Genomic DNA, 2,432 nt, shown 5'->3' on the forward strand with positions numbered 1-2,432 from the left:
TAGTAGGCCGTTGATTTCATGGAGGGAGGGAGGAAGGGAGGAACAAATGAATAGAAAACAAATCTGGTCTATTTCTTGTTTTGATCCACTCCATCTATCTTATACATCTTAGGCTGGCAGCAGATAGTGCAGTATGACTACTAGCCATTGTCATCTCCTGGTGCTTGCCAGAAAACTGTGCAATAAAACGCCGGGAGGACTGAGTCTCCAGGAGACAAAACTTAAAAAGGGAATGACCTGCCTGAGTCACTCCCATATCTGCCCAGGCGCCCCTGACCGACCTCACCGAGGTCGGCTAAAAGAACACCCAGGAGTATGATGAGGATGGCTACCTATTGTAATGCACCGTCTGCTGCCAAAAGACAATGAGCTGCTGCTGTGTAGCAATGCAGTCCCACGTCTGCCAGCACCCAGGAGATGTACGGTGACGGTGAGCTGAGTGAGCTCCATGCTTGCCATGGTATGGCGTCTACACAGGTAACCCAGGAAAAAAGGCGCAAAACAATTGTCTGCCGTTGCTTTCACGGGGGGGGCCCTGACGACATGTACCCAGAACCACCCATGACACTGTTTTTGCCCCATCAGGCATTGGGATCTCAATCCTGAATTCCAATGGGTGGCGGAGACTGTGGGAACTGTGGGATAGCTACCCACAGCTACCCAGAGCGCAACACTCTGGAAGTCGACACTATCCTTGGTACTGTGAACACAGTCTGCCAACTTAATGCACTTCGAGCATTTTATGTGAGGAAAAACACAATTGACTGTATAAAAACAATTTCTAAAAAACCGACTTCTTTAAATTCAACCTAATTTCATAGTGTAGATATACCCTAGAGTTTCATACTGTATTCATCTGTGCTGGTGGGTGCTCTGTATGGGATGGGGACCTGGGTGCTGGTGCAGCAGGAGAAAAGCTAGGAGCTGCAGTGGGATATTGGAGCTGGACACTTAGAAGCAGCTCTTCAACAAATGCTGGAACGAGATGGCCTAATGACTGTTGATACAGGAGTCTGCTGCTCACCAGGCACAGTCAAGATGGGGAGCTTTTCTATTATTCTTCAGTGGGGTGCTCTCTGATAACAGTACCTAGAACCCATTTCCAAATTAAGGCCATGGGCAGCTAAGGGGGAATCATATCACTCGGGGGAACAGATGAATGACTCCCATCACTTTACTTTTGCTGTAGTTACAAATGGTAACAGAGGTGGGTTCCTTCAATGATCCAAAGAGCCCCCTCCATGATTTCAGGAGGTGCTGGATAAGTAGAGCAGAAGCTCAGTTGTAGAAGAATTCATTCCATTGCTCTGTCAGAGAGCTAACAGGGGCACAGCTCCTTGCTCAATCTTCAGTCTTCTTCATCAATTCAGGCAGAGGTTTCCAACACAAGTTTTTGACAAACAAACAAACAGTCACACTGCAATAGGCACCTTACAAATGCCACTGTAAGAGGGATGTGAAATTAGTTGTCACTATTGATTAGAAACTTTTGGTAGGTATGTGAATTCTGGTTAATACACACTCGCTGCCTCAGAATTCCTTTGATTCTCCTTTCTTTATGTTGGAAGCCAGCTAGCTTCTAAAATGGGAAATGCCATGCAGAATCACCCTCTATAAAAATTAAAATCTGACAATAACTCTCAAATGATTGTCAGTGGGACTTTTATCACCCTGAACTTTCTGCTTCAAATCTATAGTGTTAGTTCTTCACTAAATGACTTTGAAAGAGGATTAGGTATTGCAGATATTCACTGTTTGTATCAAATGCATTTATTTATTGAATTGTCTTGCTAATATTTCTTTATTATAGCTTGTTTCACATTACTTCATTACTTCATTTTTGAACTGTACAAAGGCATCCATTACTTACTGAACATCATTGTGAGCCAGCAGAAGAGTTCTACATCTCTGGGCAGAGTCCTGGCACCTGACACCCAATCAAGCACCTCTTTTCTCAAACAGAAACTTAGGGTTAGAACTACTGAACTTCCAACAATAAAAGTACTGCTTAAAACATGCGTATGAGTGTTGCAACAGCAGAAGCAGCACTGAAAAGAGGCTTTAAAAAGATAGCATTTGGGACACATCAGTAAATCAGTGACTGCAGAGGGAAAGGTAGTTGAAAACAACTACTGGCCTGAACCATGACCCCAGACCTGAATACACTTGAACATCAGGAGGATTGATTCTGTATCCAAAATGTGTCTCATGCCCATTTTGCCAAGGACTACCTATTCTGCCTGTTTTTCTCTGGAATTATAATGTGCTCTGCCTTGCAGTTAGGGTGTTCTAGGACTTCCCTGAACTGCATCATGCTACCTAAATGGCTCATGAGAACACAGTAGGCTACCAGAAAGAGACAGTGTAGGGAACCCTGATCTGTATAATCAAAGCCCAGCGGTCATAAAATAAATTGCATTCAGACAACAAGA

Source organism: Chelonoidis abingdonii, chromosome 3, assembly GCF_003597395.2.
Source record: "Chelonoidis abingdonii isolate Lonesome George chromosome 3, CheloAbing_2.0, whole genome shotgun sequence".
Classification (NCBI taxonomy): domain Eukaryota; kingdom Metazoa; phylum Chordata; order Testudines; family Testudinidae; genus Chelonoidis; species Chelonoidis abingdonii.